We start from the raw sequence: 17,873 nt of genomic DNA on the forward strand, positions 1-17,873 counted from the left end.
GTAGGGAAAATCGCGAACTTGCATGGACATTTTTAAGCATCAAATTAAACAAGCTTCATCACCCCCCTCCCTCTCCCCGAACCACTCATCTGTTCAGACTGTCTTCCTCGCAGGCAGGGCCAACCTCCTTGAATTCGTCTCAGTGTAGAGCCCTCAAAGAACTTCCCAGATTGTCTTAGTGCTGATGCGCAGTCAGTTCCTTTGCAGGCATGGCAGTCAGTCTTGGTCATCCAGGCGACTACCGCCCTCCTCAGCTCCCAGAGTCTCTTCGCTAGCTGTGTCCTGTTCCCTTGACCAGGCCTTCATAGCTTGCTGCAGCGCCTTAGGGTCTGTGAATATATGCGAATGACCACGTCTGTTGACCCGCAGCTTGGCCGGATATAGCAGAGCGTAGTCTAAACCCATTTCTCTGAGGCGCTTTTTGTGTGGAATGAATTGTTTGCGCTCTTCCTGGACCTTCGCTGTGAAATCCGGGTACAGCGATCTGGCGGAGCCTTCATATTGCAGTTGTTGTTTGGACCTCGCCATTCTGAGCGCAGTGTATCTGTCCCGATAGTTAAGCAGTTTCGCTATTATGGGGCGAGGAGGCGCCCCTGGTTTTGGGCTCGGAGCCAGTGTTCTGTGTGCCCTCTCCTCCGTGAACTTGGCAGAGAACACTCCCTCCCCCAGAAGCGTTGTAAGTAATTTCTCCACGAATCATTCCATCGGGCCCGTCTGTGTACTCTCCGGAAGGCCTGTGATGCGCAGGTTGCACCGTCGTGACTGCGCCTCCAAATCCTCGGTTTTGTCCTGTAGTATTTGCATCATTCTTTCTATTTTTTTATTCATCGTATCAAGCTCCGTCTGCGCCTCCTCTACTTCGGTCATCCTCCTTTCTGCCATGTCGTGTCGCTCCGCATGTAAATAATGTAAAATCTTCCGTAATTTCCTGTAATCGTTCAAACCTCTGACATTCCAGGTTAAAGCCCTAAGGGTGTCTGTTGGGTTATCAGTAAGCACTCCAGCGGAACTAGTCATCTGTGCCATTGGGAAGGACTATAGTAGAGAGTCATCACAGCGCATTATGCACTCTTATGTACATCTTGAGGAACCAGCATCAAAACTACAAACATGAGCACCATTTGCCCATTCCACCATCCCCCCTCCCACAGCAGACCCACCCTAACCTGGTCCGACAGAAGTCCATCGCCCACCCCGCTCCCCAGCTTCAATACCCCAACTTTGATCACCAACATCACCAGTGTGCTTAACGCTTGGGGGCACAGGTAGCCCGGGGTCATAGTCTCTACCTAAGTCTCAGAACCATTGAGTGGCCTACCACCCGCCCCCGCCATGCACTGTGTCTGTGAATAGAGAAACGTTTTCCCAACCATTATTTTGACTTGTGCTCCCTTAGTCGCTTTATCCCCAACGCGAATCATTACCTAATCAATGATCCCTGTGTAATGTGAGGTTGCGTTCAATATGCTAAATTAGATCACATGAGTAGCATGTAGGGAAAATCGCGAACTTGCATGGACATTTTTAAGCATCAAATTAAACAAGCTTCATCACCCCCCTTCCTCTCCCCGAACCACTCATCTGTTCAGACTGTCTTCCTCGCAGGCAGGGCCAACCTCCTTGAATTCATCTCAGTGTAGAGCCCTCAAAGAACTTCCCAGATTGTCTTAGTGCTGATGCGCAGTCAGTTCCTTTGCAGGCATGGCAGTCAGTCTTGGTCATCCAGGCGACTACAGCCCTCCTCAGCTCCCAGAGTCTCTTCGCTAGCTGTGTCCTGTTACCTTGACAAGGCCTTCATAGCTTGCTGCAGCGCCTTAGGGTCTGTGAATATATGCGAATGACCACGTCTGTTGACCCGCAGCTTGGCCGGATATAGCAGAGCGTAGTCTAAACCCATTTCTCTGAGGCGCTTTTTGTGTGGAATGAATTGTTTGCGCTCTTCCTGTACCTTCGCTGTGAAATCCGGGTACAGCGATCTGGCGGAGCCTTCATATTGCAGTTGTTGTTTGGACCTCGCCATTCTGAGCGCAGTGTATCTGTCCCGATAGTTAAGCAGTTTTGCTATTATGGGGCGAGGAGGCGCCCCTGGTTTTGGGCTTGGAGCCAGTGTTCTGTGTGCCCTCTCCTCCGTGAACTTGGCAGAGAACACTCCCTCCCCCAGAAGCGTTGTAAGTAATTTCTCCACGAATCATTCCATCGGGCTCGTCTGTGTACTCTCCGGAAGGCCTGTGATGCGCAGGTTGCACCGTCGTGACCGCGCCTCCAAATCCTCGGTTTTGTCCTGTAGTATTTGCATCATTCTTTCCATTTTTTTATTCGTCGTATCAAGCTCCGTCTGCGCCTCCTCTACTTCGGTCATCCTCCTTTCTGCCATGTCGTGTCGCTCCGCATGTTTATCAAATCGCTCTGCCATGCGGTCCATTCTGTATGACATTGCGTCCATTTTAGTGCCTAGTGCGGAGATGCTGGACTGTAGGCTTTGCTCCATAGAGAGTATCATGGTCTTGATATCGGAATTAGCATCCTGGGCCTCCTCAGTGCGTGACGCTGCCCCCTCCTCTATCTGCGGGCTCTGCTGCAGTAGCCGTTTCTGTGAGAATGGCAGTTTGCTTTGGGTTCTGTCGCCCTTTCCCATCTTGTGGCCAACAGCACGCTCGTTGAGTGGGGAAGGCTTACGTGCCGGTTGGTGCCCGGTCGTGTCTGCAGTGGTTGCCCCCCGCACTGCGGAGTTCGTTGCTGCACTTCACCCCATTGGACCCTAGAGTGTCAGAGGGGGACGACCCCTACCTCCACCAACTTCGTCGTTCCTCTAATCTCGGCCTAAGCTCCAGATCGGCTCATCCACTGCTTGCGGCCCTTCTCCAGAATCGCCTCGTAACGTGTCCAAGGAGGCCTCCCGTGGCAGCAGCCCGGACCGCGTAGAATCAGCACCTGAGGTACAGAGGGGTGAACACCCCCCGTTAGTCTCTGTATTACCGTGGCCCCTCTCTCTGCTCAGGGAGCGTAATGCATCTCCACGTCGCCTGCCATGGGGATAGAAGAGGCTGCGTGGCTCAGTGGATGTTGTAGTGAGCAGATTTACCCGGCCACGTCTGGAGAGGGTGTAGAACGCTTCTGCTTCGGGCCGTCGCCTAGGCAGAACACGGGGACCGCCAGTCCGATGCCCGCTCTAACCTCCGAGACACTCCCAGCTTGTTTTTATCGCTGGGCGGGAGTGGAAAACAGCCTTAGGGGGTCCGGACCGGAGGATCGTGGTGAGGGGGGACCGTCCTTTCAGTAAGCGCTATCGCGGCAGTCGTCATACTCTGCTTCAGGCTCGTGGCGGAGGACCGGCCCGCATTCCCCTCCGCGGCCACACACCGTGTGACGTCGTGCGGACCTGTGCGCACGCAAGACCGCGGCTTCTCGGCCTGCAGTGCGGGGACGCCGTCCAGTCTCCGCACCCTCCTGTGTGTCACTCCTTACTGCCGCTGTTGTTGTCGATTGTCGGGTACCCCTCGGGTGGTCCGGGGAAGCAGGAGTCAGGCTTCAAACGCTTCTCCTGTGGCTCAATGGTTAGAGCAGGCAGACCTCGATGCAGAGCTCGGGCCAGGGGGCAGGGGCCAGGGTTCGATTCCTGCCCCGGCGGGTCTCGGGCTCATTAATTCCCCTGACCGGATATTCTCGCCTCAGTGCCTATTCTGATCATGGGTCCCACGCTGCAACTCTGGGCAATAGCTTGCTTAGTCTCCACAACGGCCCCCACAACGCGAGGGATGCCTGGTCTGCACCATGGGGGTGCCCAGGAGTGGACACTTCACAGGGAAAGCCAGGAAGGGTTCCCTTGCGGTATTCGTACAAGCGCCGGGAAACCCACAGCGGGTAGCTGTGCGCTATACAAGTACAAAAACATTAACATAACAACATTTACATATTTGTAGGATTATTGTGTCGTGCACGGTGGAGCCGCGGATTCAGGCGGCCATCGCGCTTGCTGGCTAGCTCCGCCCCCCCAATTATAATTAAATTACTTCCTGCCCTATTCCACTATAAACCCAAAACCTGCTATGGTAAAAAAACACTTTTTTTTTTAAATTAATAATTCCTAAAAATGATTATTACATTTATAATAATGAAGTTACTTCCAACCCTATTCGCCTATCCACCCACAACCCGCTATGGAACTAAAACGCAAAATGTACTAAAAAAAAATGTAACTTCTAAAAATGTAACACATATATTGGTTCATTGAGAGCAATGAGTCTAGAATGATGCTGAGGCTCCGAGCGTGGTCTGTCGGGTTGGGAGGGAATCCTAGGCTGAGGGGGCTGAACCCAGGATGAGTACTTCGGTCTTTTCTGAGTTGAGCTTGAGGCAGCTGTCTTTCATCCAGTTGGCAACGGCCTTCATCCCGTGGTGATAATTAGTTCTGGTGGTTGTGGGTTTGTTAGTGAGGGAGAGGATCAACTGGGTGCCATCTGCGTAGGAGACAATGTTGAAACTGTGGCTTCTGACTATTGCTGCGAGAGGTGCCTCGTAGACTTTGAAGAGGGTGGGATTCATGGAGGAGACCTGAGGCACCCCGCAGCTGATCTCTGTAGGGTCTGAGAGGAACGGGGGTAGTCAGACTCGCTGAGGCTGGCCGGTGTGGAAGAACTGGATCCAGTCCAGTGGCTTGTCGCGGATGCAGGCATCGTGGAGTCTCTTTATTAGGGTGCAGTGGGAGACGGTGTCAAAGGTGGCCGATAGGTTCAGTAGGATGAGGGCTGTGGTCACCCTCGATCAAGGAGGTAGCGGATGTTGATGGTTTCAGTGATGAGTGCTATCTCCATGCAGTGGTTACTGAGGAAGCCGGATTGAGAGGTGTTAAGGACGTTGTTCACTTCTATGAAGGTGGAGAGTTGGGTGTTGACCTTGTCTGAGAAGGGGAGAATGGAGATCGGTTTGAAGTTTTTGAGGTCCGCCGGGCCTGAGGATAACTTCTTCAGCAGGGGGTTGATCTCGGCGTGTTTCCAGTCATCGGGGAAGGTGGCAGTTTCAATGGAGCAGTTGATGGTGCAGCGAAGCTGGCGGCGGCTGCTCTGTGGAAGATGTGGTACGGGCAAGGATCCAACAGGGCTCCGGAGTGTATGCTCTTTATGGTCTGGAGTGTATCCTCTGTTGTGAGCAGGGTAAATTAGAGCATGGTCTATTGGGGTGAGACGTGGTTGCGTGTGGTGGTGGCAGGCATAGTGGCAAGGTCTAGGGTGTCGAAGCAGTTGTAGATCTGTCTGATTTTGTGGTGGAAGAAGTCGCTGAGCTTGTTTCAGAGGTCTTAGTAGGGAGAGACATTTGTTACCTTGCTGTTGGGCCTGGCGAACTCGTTGACAATGGGTAAGAGCTCTTTGCTATTGTGTGCACTGTCTCTGAGTCTGTCTTGGAGGGCCGTTTTCTTTGTGGCTTCATCTCTTCTCAAGTCGTCTGTAGGTGCGTCTGGACTCATGGAGAGCAGGAGTGAACCAGATGGCTTTCTTGGACTGTTGGTTGCCTGGTCTTTCCTTGACGGGTGCCAGAGTGTCGGTGCAGTTGGAGATCCATCAGTGGAGGTTGCATGTTATGGTGATGGCATCTGTTGGCATTGTCGGAGAGGTTGTACTGAGGGAGCCATTGAGAAGTTCTTCGTAGGCCTTGGTTCAGTTGTGATGGGGCGGTAGGTTGGGGGTGTACGGTGGGAGTGACGAAGGTGAAGTGCACGCAGCGGTGGTGGATCCAGAGGAATTCGGTGGTGTGGCTGTAGGTGATGTTCCTGATGACGGAGAAGACAGGTCGAGTGTGTGTTCGGCTGTGCAGGTCGGTGCAGTGACTAGCTGCCTGAGTCCAATGTTGGTGAGGTTCTCCAGTGGGAAAGTGGTGTTCTGGTCGCTGGGCTTGTCCATGTGGAAGCTGAGGCCTCTGAGTAGGGTGTAGTCAGTGGATGCAAGAGCCAAGGGTGCAATGAGGTGTATGATGGCATTGGTGAACGGCGGTTGGGATCCGAGGGGCATTTAGATGACAGTATTGTGCAGGGTGGTGTTAGGGTTGGTTTGGAACTGGAAGTGGATGTGGAGTGTTCTATGATTGTCGTAGGGTCATTAGAGTATGTGATTGGTTAGAGGGTGTTCTTGTGGACGATGGTGATGCCACCTCCTGGGCAGTCAGGCGTTCCTTGCTGGTGAATTTGTAGCCGCCTGGGACAGCGATGGCGATGCATGGTCCGGAGCAGGCGTTAGACCAGGTTTCCGTGAGGAACACAATGTCAGGGGAGGTGGTGTCGAGGAGGTCTGTGGAGTTTTTGTGGAGGGATCACTCTTTCTGGAGGATGCAGTTGAGCCGGTTGGGTGCGTTGGTAGTCGGCTGGGTGGCGAGAGAACTGGGCATGTTGTTGTGTGTGAAAGCGCTGTTGCAGTTCTGGCAGGTGAAGGGTCCCTGGGTCTTCTTCGGTGAAGCTATATAGCAGGTGGTGTGGCTTCCGCGGTTGAGGCCGAAGATGGTGCTGGCGTCGTAGCGGTGGAAGGTTCGTGAACCAGGGTCCCTGGAACTGGGTGAGGACCAGGTGCGAGCGGGCGCAGACAGGCTTGCCTTTGGCAGCCGCTGGTGCAGCTGCAGAGTGGCCACCTTTAAGTGGTGCTGCTGGGGGCTGGACAGCTGGGAAATGGGAAAGCGTGAGAAGGGACACTGGAGGGGTCAGGGCCATGGGGGATTACAGCAGCAGGGGCAACGAAGGGGGAAAAAGGTGGAAAATTGAAAAGAGGAAAGGCAGAGGCAGACAAAGGAAAAAGAAGAAAGAAAAGCTGAAAGAGAGACAGAAAAGGCAGAAAGAGGGACAGAAAAGGCAGGTAGAGAGACAGAGGATAGCCCTAGTAACAGTGCAGTTAAGTTCTGCCACTAGACCACCAGGGAAGAGGCACAGGTAAGAGCCTGCGGGTGGAGGTGGGCCTCAAACTCCTGACCTCTGGGTCAGCTCTGGGTCAGCAGCAGATGACAGGGACAGCTGCAGCTACAAGACTGTGCTGCGCTGCGAACGAGCAAGTCCACTACAGGATAGTGGACTGCACCTTCATCGCGCAGCAGCCACCATTAAGTAGTGATGTGGGGTGGCTGGACGGTTGGGAGGTGGGAAAACGTAGGAGCGGGAAGGAACACTAGAGGGGAGCAAGGCCACAGGGGATTGCATCAGCAGGGGCGAGGAAGGGGGAAAAACTGCGAGAAATAGAAAAGAGGAAAGGCAGAAGCAGAAAAAAGAAAGAAAAACAGAAAGCTAGACTGAAAAAGCAGGTAGAGAAACAGAAGGGCAGCCCTAGCAACAGAGCAGTGACGCTCTGCTACTAGACCACCAGGTATGAGGCACTGCCATGAGCCCGCGGGTGGAGGAGAGCCTCGAACTCCAGACATCTGGGTCATCAGCAGATGACGGAGACCACAGTAGCTACAAGAAGGAGCTGCGCTGCGAAGGAGCAAGTCCACTACAGGATAGACAACGAAAGGCCAGGCCAAGTTATCCAAAAAGTGTAAATCTAAAAGAAACTGCAGCACACCTTTGAAAGTGGTAGAATTTTTTCTAAGAACTTTATTTAGAGGTAGGTGGTAATGGGATAGCCACCAATAAATAGGCAACTTGTTATACTGAAGCATGAGCCCTGGGTATCAGGAACACTTGGGTTTAGTTGATCCGAGCGGAGGCTTTCTGCTTTGGAAAATGTAACAAATATTGGCAAAGCCAATAGTTCTGGCTTGCATACTGAGTCCAGTCTAAAACATTAAATAACCCTCAGCAGTGAATAAAATTTAAGAAAACTGTTGTTTTCAGTACATCATTGATTTTGACCTAATCTCTATCACTTAATTCCCACATAGTAACATGCTACCTGACCACAAAGCGCTTCAGTGCCGCATCAGGGGTAGTAACCACTATATAAAAACATATGATTCTGTGCATTATATTGTAATTGCATTTTATAGCAGTTACTATACCTGATGAAGCACGCCGCTCCGGAAGCCAAGATTAACGGTTAGTCCAGTGTCATTTTTATTATTGTTCATTGGTTTTAATCTTGCTAGCTCAAGCAAACCATTCCATGCACTTCCTCCGATTTCTTTGTGATAGGATCAATTAATTGGAGTTCATTGTGATTATTAGTTTGGGAGTGGTGTATGCGAGTTCATGCAGATGGTTACTGCAGTTAATAGATGAGATAGAAGAGATTAGGTATTGTCGGGTAGTAGAATGACTTTCAAAGAAGAAGGAGAACTCTTTGAAATGAGCTGTAGGTAATTTGCAGAAATACGATAATAGAGATCAGGGCAAACATGCATGTGTCTTAGAGCAAGCCGGTTGTGCCCAGAGAGCAGGCATGCAGAAGATGGAAGGAAAGAAGAGAGTAATTTGAAGGAAGAAAGAAGAGGCAACATTCAGAAGTTTTGGGTAAAGGTGAGTGTTTCAGGCAGAATTTTTGGAGTACGCTTTCTGAGATAACATGCAATATGATGATGCAAAACTGCAGAAGGAATCAGTACTATGTGCCTGTGAGATATCCAAACAATCAATTTGCCCTTAAGAATGTATCCTCTTGCACTTGTCAAAACAAGTCAGTCCAAGCAATATCAAATACTCTTCGTTTTTGCACCCATAACGGAAAAGAAAGGAAAACTTTTATAATTTCCCTTTAAGGAAATTCTCTATTCGAACAGTAACAGCAGCCCTCACGTTATTTTATTCTTTATATATCCCACTGGTTTGCTTTGCATTAGCTTCCTTTCTACTAGCTGCTCTGAGAACCCGTAAGACCTGTTGCACTTTATCTATAGCACTTTTGTTTTTGCTGCTGACGTCACAGATTGTGTTTCTTTTTTCCTTAAATGATTATGTTTGCGCTACCAGCCTAAATACTTTGTTTAATGAACATTTGTGACTACCTGCACTGTATTAACTTTTAAAGAATTAAGTATATTTTAACTTTTTTATAATGCAATCGTGTTTAACATGTGTACTTTTATGCAATTATCTGAACTGCGAAATTAAGTTTTAAAGAAAGAAAATAAAACATGTGAGATAATGTCATATTAGGTATTTCTGATATGCACTATAATCAGGTCAGCTGACCAGCTCGGTGGTTGTTAGCAAACATGAATTGCTGGGTGCAGGTACAAGAGATTTAGACTGCACTCATAGGACACAGTAATCTCAAGACCACAGCAATGTAGGAAAGCACACTGGCAACAAATGCAAACATTAAAAATGCTGGAGTGGATGTTTTGTGGAGTTCATCTTCAAGTTTGGCTCACAATATATGAATTCCAAAAGCAAAGCGGGATCCATTTGGCTGTTTATCATATATATACAGCCTTTGATTGCAACTCTGGCACAGATTGATTGCCAAATGTTTTATTATTTGGATGACACTCAGTTGGTCGTGCGGATTGAGAGCTCTTCGCAGTCACAGTTAATTGTGCAGAATGTCTTGTGGTTCACTGTTAGCTGGATGACAGTGAACTCTCTGAATATCAATCCATAGGAGACAGTAGTGAAGGCAATCACCACAAAGGGGAATCCCTGGCAGGGCAATTTTTTGCCACTGGAGCTTGGCCTTCCCCGTGTTCCGTGCCAGTAGAAACAATTCTTGACATTAAACTAGACAGTAGCCTGTCAATGTCCAAACAAGTGGTGACAGTATGTGGGCGCTGTTCAGCTTTTCTTAGACAACAACGGAAACTGGTCCCAGTTATCTTATTCTCAAATATGCAGACAGTGGTAGCAGCAATGATATTGTCATGTCTGGACTACGGGAATTCCTTGTACATCTGTCTCCCTAATACATTGGTGGGCAAACGCCAGGTGACAATGAATAATGCAGCAAATTTGCTGCTTTAACTGCCAAGATGGGAGCATGCCACCCCATTGTTGCAACAACTTCATTGATTGCCAATTAAGCAGAGGGCTTTGTTTAAAAGCCTATGTATTGCACATAAGACACTGTATGGTACTGTACCAATCTACATCAATGAGTGCCTGAGGCACTATATGCCCGATCGCCATCTACAATTGATGGAGCAAGGTTTCGCACATCTAGCGACTTGCTTGTATTCATGTAACCCGATTGGGTTCTCGAATCTCCCAGCAAAGTGCTTCGCCAGCACTTAAGGTTCCCCAAAACCCCGACTGGGTCTGTGGAAAATACGGACAGAGTGTTCCGCAGCTCTCTGTATCAGTCACCTATAGAGTGCGTTGGGTCAGTGACAAATCAGCTATTCGGACAAGTCGGACAAATTCTCTAGCTTTATCTGAGGCAAATTTGTTGACCTGCCCGTGATTTAGTAAAGCTACCTTGGGTGGTCGAGCATTATCAGACTTTATCCTTCAGACTTGGAATGGATTGCTAGAGAGTATGAGAAAAATGCTGAAGACTTTTATTTGTCAGAAAAACGATTCCCTTATGATGCGTAAATCATGCCACATTCATTCACTTGCATAAAGGCAGGAGCACAGATACGCAGGATACCTGATCACTTATTAAGTCAGTTTAATAAAACATTCAAACAAATATGCCACATGTTATAACATAATTATTTTTATAAAAACATGAATCAAACCAAGGTAAAAATAGCAAGGATGGAAAAGACTTTTGAAAAAGACAATCACATTTGCCATCAAGATGTTAATTCATAAACATACATAAAAACCGCACCCAACAAAAATGACAGTTTCTTTGTCAAGGAGTGGTTCTGTACTATACAAATTTAACAACACAGTAAAAGCGTCGATGTGTTTTGGTGGGTTAGGACGAATGAAGACCACCTTCTTCAGGACAATAAAACTATATCCTCTCCTCTCCTATGTGTTTCTCATCATTCCAGTGAGTTATACTTGATGAGACTCCGTTCCTCAGTGCAATGTACTTGCTGCTTTTTTATTTAAAAAAGCTTGGCAGGAACACAATATAATAGGCCTAAGGTAAGCGCCAGGAGACTAGTGGTATTTGTGCGCTATATAAGTATCATTAACATAACATAACATACCTCTGGTTTGGCATGGCACAAGGTGGAGAGAGGCGATGCGTGAGGACAGCTTCTCTAGATAGGAGAAGTGTATTGAGTGCATTTCTATGGCTGTAGGGTGCATAGCCAGACACAGAAGTATAGCAGAAGGTGACTAGGCTCCATTTAGAATTTCAATAAAGACTTTGTTAGCAAGGAATGGCTGATTAGACTTTGTGAAAAATGACCCTATAGCAGATGGCAGGAGCGAGCAGGGTTGGGATTGCAGATTATGTTGTGCAAGGTGAAGGAGGCTCTTAAGGTGAGGCTGAGTCTTTTATCTTCCTTGATCACACTTTCAGTCAGACTGATGGTATCCAGGCACAGAAACCTCAACTCGTCGTGACTTTCTTGTTAGTGCTCTAGAACAGAGACTACCCTGCTGTGTGGGCATCACTCTACACAAAGTCTGATGTTGCACAGTGTCTCAGGGAGAATAGATGAAATCAGACCTATATAAATCAGTTCAATTTAATAACAACAAATTGGTGACCAAGATATACAGTATTAGTAATAAAGTAATAGATGTTTTCCAAAACATAAACCAGTGTCACACAATGGTAAATATAATTCTTGAATATATATTAGAAACCAGGGTGCCACTTGGGGTTGATTATTACACTGCATGGCTGGTCAAGTAGGTTGCAGTTCTGCATCATTATATTTGCACTATGAAAAGAGAAGAAGAAAGGGACATGTCTGTAATAATGAAAAGTCTGATGACCATGATGGGACTAAGGTAACTTTCAGATTAATGGCAATAATATATATATAAAGGAAATAAAGACAGCCTAGAATCAATTATTTATGGGTTGATTCTTCTAGGAGTAGAACCCACACCTGTTCAAAAGTTTCTGTTTTGTCATTGACAATTTATATGATTCTTTCACAATGGGCTATACAATGCACTTCTGTTAAACATTCGTCAAAGACAGCAAAATATTGTTGTCTTCAGTGTTATAAGGCACACATATTGGCTGTGGACAGGGCTGTGACTATGATTGGATAAAGAATAGATATTGCGATGTCATTAAGTAGGTCCATATGGCATGATTGGAGAATATGGATGCCACTAGAGGTGGACAGTCTGTCCCATACAGCTTTCAAATACAAGTTAAGATTGGGTTTATCCCATAGCTTTCTTTGGCACTGGGTTTGCGTGCTGTCTTGCGGTTTGGATATTTCCTTATTTTCAGCGCTGGAGAAAAGGAGTGTATTAATGCTCATTCACCTTTCCTGACCCCTTCAGTTGCATATCAGATCAGGCTGTGAGACTGAGTTCAAACAGAGCAGGTTCAGACGCCGACGCCGAGACGGGAGCCGTGATGTGCAAGGAAGCAGCAACCGCTATGGAAAGGAGCTCCTCCACTCTCTTGGGCTGAGCCAATTTCCATGACCAGGTCCGGAACGCAAGACGCGAGTCGCAAGTAGCAGCTGCGCAAAGGAGCACTGCAACTCCATTACTCCTCCCTATCCCATTTTTCGTGACCTGGACCCGAGACGGACCCGGGTGGACCTGGAGCGGACCTGAGGCGGGAGACAGGGACCTGTGGAGGATCCAGACTTGCAAGAGGCCTGTCTTTCATTCCTAGTGAGTGTGGTAGCTGATGACTGCCAAGAGTGCACCACAAGTGGTCCGTGGAGGTGGGCGGTTAGTTCTGGGTGCAGTTTGGGGTCACCTAGTGGGTCCCGCTCGCCCCTCCAGCCTCACTCATCAATCTCAGTGCACCCCTGATCCCGGTCCCCTGGTTGTGAGGGGGCAAAGGGTGGAAAAGTGGAAAGGCGGAAAAAGATAAGGAGCTCACGGGCGGGTCTACCCCCTACAGCACATCTAATTTTGACATTAATATACCAACCCTCTGGGAATGACGAGCGCCTAAAGTAGTCTATCAGCTTGCCCTTATCAGCTTCCATCACTCTTGACTGGGGTTATTTGCTGTCAAAAATCGGGTACGTGCAGCTGCAAAAAAAGCGGGAAAGCGCACTTTGGCCCCCTTGCTGTTCTAAAACTGCCTTAGCTCTCAGTGTTTTTCTGGGCTTTAGTGGTTACGCTCGCTGTCATTTACCAAGAAATCTGCTAACAGTTATAGGGAGTCCTACAGCACTTGCCAAAGCAAAAAAGCTATAGCGGCTTGGTGTACCCACTCATACAAACAGACTTTAGATATTTGGAGGCCCTTGTGAGTTTTTCTTACCCTCTCTTTGCACCCTCCCTTAGGCTGAAATTACAAAAATAAAATTACTAAAAGAAATTAAACAAAACAATTAAGTTATACTCTTTCAGAATCTCAGCGTCAGTGCCCAGAGTTCAGTGGCTTGGATCAACAAAACCAACAATAGCAGCATTAGAGCCACATCTGGTAAATTCACTCTTATAATATAACTAATAACCAAGTAATAAATCTAGATAGTCGACTGTAGAAAATAATGCGGACAAGAAACTACATCCAATCACAGCAGCAAATTCATTACCGCCCCATAAAACAGCAAAGAGGCAAAAAAAATGCTATACCCTCAATGAGGGAGGGTAGGGAAACAGAAGTCACCCCTTGCGGAAGAGCAGCAAGATATATAATTGTCAACCGCAAATAGGAATCAAAATGCTAACAGCAGTAGGGAGATAGGAGCCTAGCTGCATCCTAAAACCAAGAATGGAAAAAATGCAAACATACCCGGTGGGGACTGGGTGGACAGAGAGGACAGTTCTGATAGTAAAGTTGACGAACCACAAGATAGAACTCTCTTAAAAATTCCAATATCTCCAGAAATAATCGTCATAGAAAAAATAATGAATGCACCTATGGCCAACCAAGACCCCTAGAAAGTCAATGAACTTGACAATCGCCCCACTGTCTCAGTAAAGGCAGCTCGACCTGAAGAGGAGAGTAGCTCTCCAACTAAGGAGGAAACAGGTAGTAAAACAGACCAGAAGTTGCAACTCTTGGCTTCCCCGATAGCCCCAGACTGGTGGTGTCATCAATTACATCAACAGTTAACTCAATTAACCCCCACCAGGGTCTCCCTGATGAAGTAAAAGAGTCCCTTAAAGACGACAGCTATAGTTCTGTGTCTGTTGACCAACAAAAAGGTAGCAAGGGCTATAAATTCAAAAAATGATGCCTTAGAGAATCTCAGTCCGCATTATGAGTCCAGAATGAACAACTTTCCAGCGCATCTCTTAACCCTGGCCATAACCAATTAGTCACCATCAACAACTTAATCAGAAATTACAAGGAGACAGATAAGTCAAACCAACAAGCTGGCATTATAACACCCATGATAAGAGACGATGCTCTGAGATTGCCAGCAAACAACACAGGACAAAATTTCTCTGGAGTACATTTCAATCTCACAGAGTCCCAACCAGATGTACTTGCTACTGAGCAAGAAAAACAACGTTCCCCATTGGACTCAATGTTCTCCATCAAGTTCAAACCTTTTAAATTCCTGTTTCTTCACCCAGGATAAAGAGTCCTTCAAACCTGGATCTTCACCAAATACAGAGGTTTTTTCCGCACTGTTTCCAAAATGTTTAAATCACATCAATTAATAGTGAACTGATCTCAAAGGCAAATGCAGCCCTCAATCGTGTGGACAAGCTTGACTCTCAAATAAACATACTATAGTCAGTAGCTGGTCTAATATTGCGTTTTGACACCAAGCTCGAACTACTGAACACTCTGATTAACAGGGCCCACAGAAGCGCAGAGCTAAGCATCAAACAGAAAACATGCGGATGCAAATTCATATTACAGAAATTGGAAAAGCTCTACGAAATCATGAGTTCCCTAGTCACCGACCTCAAAACAGAGGCAGCTAGACAGCCGCAAAGAACATATTTTTTTCTCAAGCAAGATAAAAAAGATATAATTCTGAATTCAAATCTTTTTTCACCGTCTAGCTCATTTAACAGGGACACAGAGCCCTTTGGGTAAACAGGAGAATACATAAACAGTCCTAGAGGAATAGAAAACCAGACATCTCATATAAACCCAGTGATAATGGTTAACGGTAACCGAGATGGGCTGGGGAGACTCAAGGAAACTGACCAGTATGAGGAGAGTGACAAATTGATAGTAAAAAATACTGTTTCAGATTCCAAAAATGATACAAAGTCCGAACAAGGAACTTTCCCCCATCAAACATCAACCTTAGAAAGGAAAGCCAGCCCAACAGAATTCTAGTACTTCTCCAGAAAAAAATAAAAGAATACTAAATAAATCCAACAAGGACAAACTCACCAAGGTGGGGCTTTTAATGCAGTGGCTCCAGAGCGACATTAAGGTAAACATTGGGCATGCTGCTTCCCCCACAAATCAAATTCATAGAGTTCAGGGGACAGGGCAAAGGGGTAGAACAATAAGTGACACAATAAGTGCGCATAACCCTAAGCAAAGCTCAAGATACTCGGCCTCGAAGCAAGACACAAATGAACAAGAGTTACGCCCAACAACACAGGAGCACATACAAGTACTATCAGTTGGAGGTTAATGGCACAAGACAAAAGAACCCCCTGAATCGAACATAGACAATCACCTGCAAATTAGGGTATTCGAAGAAAAAACTCCTAAATTAGAAATGTCTTGAAATGTTAAAAGGCGACCTGGCTAACTCGCATCACTGGCAAACAGGGATCTAAGCGGGTAATTCAAACAACAACAACACCCCCTAAGGAAATACCACATTCTGCTCCATAAAAGGATACAACTATAAACCAAAATCAGATGCCAAAGAAATGTCTACCCAAACAATTCAAAGAGTCCCAACCGAGGGCCTCGAACTCAGATGACAAGGAAACAAAAGCATGCAGAATAAGTAGTGATGTCTCTCCACCCCCGCATCACAGAATAAGGAGTGATGATCTGGCACAGGTACCACAGAAAATCCAACCTTGGGACAAACTGAACAGCAGGAGGAACATAACCCCAACTGCAACAGTGGTCCAGGACGACTTGGATGTAAGCCCTCACAGGCCAACTTGACTCCCCACAAAATCTACAGCTGAGGCTGTTTCCTAGCTATACCTCACAAGGGAAGTGGGATATTCTCAATACAGGAAGTATCCTGAGGCTCTGTTCAACCATGAGAGGCTTACAGGATATAAAAACCATAGATATTGACAGTGTGGCATTTCTCGCACTAGAGCCCGGTGATATTGCTACAGCGCGGCTCCAGAAATTATTTCTAATCATCACTCACCATTTCCCTGAAACCTTTAAACACACAATACATGCACCAGTGGGGCCCATAACACTGTTATGTTATGTTATGTTATTAAATTATTTATTAAGCGCACTAACACTGATTAGTTTCTTGGCGCTGAGTTTGACAGTAACACAACAGAGGTAAAAAAAATAGGATTTAAAAAGCTTGTCTGAAAAGCCAAGTCTTCAGTGCTTTCCGAAAAGGTAGAAGATCTTGACAGAGCCGAATTTCTAGTGGCAAGGTATTCCATAGGCGGGGGGGGCAAGTGCTGCAAACCTACGTCCACCAGAACGTTTGAGCTTGAACGGGGGGATCTGAAGAAGGCCCAGATGGAGTGAGCGAAGGTTGCGGGGGGGAACATATCTGGTGATTATTTGATTAATGAACTTGGGGCTTTTGCCATGCAGTGATTTAAAAATCATGCAGCCTGCCTTGAAAGCACAGCGTTGTGTGATCGGAAGCCAGTGCAGTTTAGTAAGAAGGGGGGTCGCTGCTTGCCACCTTGGTTGCTTCAGTATCATCCTGGCAGCATAGTTCTGTACCATCTGGAGACGCTTGAGTAGAAAGACTGGGAGATCCAAATAGATGGCGTTCGCATAATCCAGATGGGACATAACAGTGGCGATCACAACCTGGGTAGTGGCCTCTAGCGTTAATAGTCGCCGAACCTTCCTGATTTTTTTAAGCTGATAGAAACACTTGGAAACCACCTGGCCCACTTGTGCCTTTAATGAAAGGTCACTGTCCACGATAACTCCCAGCGTTTTAGCCGATGGTGATGGTTGTGGAGCTTGACCCAGGTCTAAGGGCCAGTATTGAGGGCCCCAGTGCTTAGTGCTGTCCCCAGTCAATACCAGTTCTGTTTTCCCCGGGTTCAATTTCAATTGATTTTGGTCCATCCAGGATTTAATGAACCTCATGGTTGACTGGAAGTGACTGACGGATTTTCCAGAGTTATCAATGGTGAAGAGTAATTGCAGATCATCTGCGTAGTTAAAAACTCTCACCTGTTTGTCCCTCAACGTTTGTATCAGGGGGAGTATATATATATTGAAGAGGTGAGGTGACAAGGAAGAACCCTGTGGCACTCCGCATGAGGTAAGCTGTTTAACGCGCATTTACTCTGCTCACTTACACTTGGCTTCAAGGCTTTTGGTGAATCGCAATGGAGAAATGCTGTAACATTTGGTGGAGCGTCCAAACCTATTTAACTATTTCTTATTTACATCTGCAATTTTTAAAAACAATTTACCACAGTTTATTGAACATTTGATTATTGAGACACACCACCATAATGGCAATGGATCTGCTAGAAAGAAAATTAGGCGTAGGAAAATCACAAGACCAGCTTTTAAGATTCCATTTCCCAATTTTATTAAAAGCAAAACTTTATTATGTCTGACATTTATGCATTAGTCAAATCTTTATTTAGTAAAATCTAAAACTTTTTTTCAATAATGATCATTTTATTCAGAGCTCAAGAAAAATCGCTTTAGTTTAGATTTCAGTAAAGTTTAACAAGAGACAGATAGTTCCAACTTATTTCTCTCCTAACATCCCTGTCTAACACCCTCATCTTATCCTTAAGTCCTGCAAAGCAAACAAGGTAAAATAGTTAGAGTCTTACATCCAGGAATCGG

This window comes from Lissotriton vulgaris, chromosome 6, assembly GCF_964263255.1.
Source record: "Lissotriton vulgaris chromosome 6, aLisVul1.2, whole genome shotgun sequence".
NCBI lineage: Eukaryota > Metazoa > Chordata > Amphibia > Caudata > Salamandridae > Lissotriton > Lissotriton vulgaris.